This window comes from Nanorana parkeri, unplaced genomic scaffold (genome assembly GCF_000935625.1).
Source record: "Nanorana parkeri isolate BGI_ZX_2015 unplaced genomic scaffold, ASM93562v1 scaffold502, whole genome shotgun sequence".
Classification (NCBI taxonomy): Eukaryota; Metazoa; Chordata; class Amphibia; order Anura; family Dicroglossidae; genus Nanorana; species Nanorana parkeri.
The window spans coordinates 111351-111909 of NW_017306770.1; positions in this window are offsets into that span (position 1 = coordinate 111351).

Below are 559 nucleotides of genomic sequence, written 5' to 3' on the forward strand. Positions count from 1 at the left end.
GCTGCCTGCTGTCAGGATGGCCGAGCGGTGAGAGAAGCTGCGCCCGCAGCTGTCAGGATAGCCAAGCGGGGAGGAGATCGGAGCCGCTGTCATCCTGTCAGTTTCAGGATGACAGCGGCTCTGTGCGAGGCAGAGCGAAGGATCGGTAAATATCAATGATACTTACCGATCCTCCGTGTGAGAAGGACAAACACTGGAGCGATCGTCTGATCACGCCAGTGTTTGTAAATAACTGGGGACACATAGTACTATGTGTCCCCAGTAATGAATGAACAGGCTGGGATTTACATCACAGCCTGTTCATTCAAGATTTCCTCAATGGGGAGTAGCACTCACTACAGAGGCTCCTCCCTATTCAGACACTGTTGCTGTAAATATTATACTATCAGCAGTGTCTGAATGAATGGGAAGCCTGTGTGCTGAGTGCTTTCCATTCATTTAGTGCTAAGGCTGCTGAAAAAGAAATTGAGGATTTGGTGTCCTCAATTTCTTTTCTATTTTAAAAGGGAAATGTCAGGGATCTGTTTGGACCCCTAATGTTTCCCCGAAGCCCCCCCCC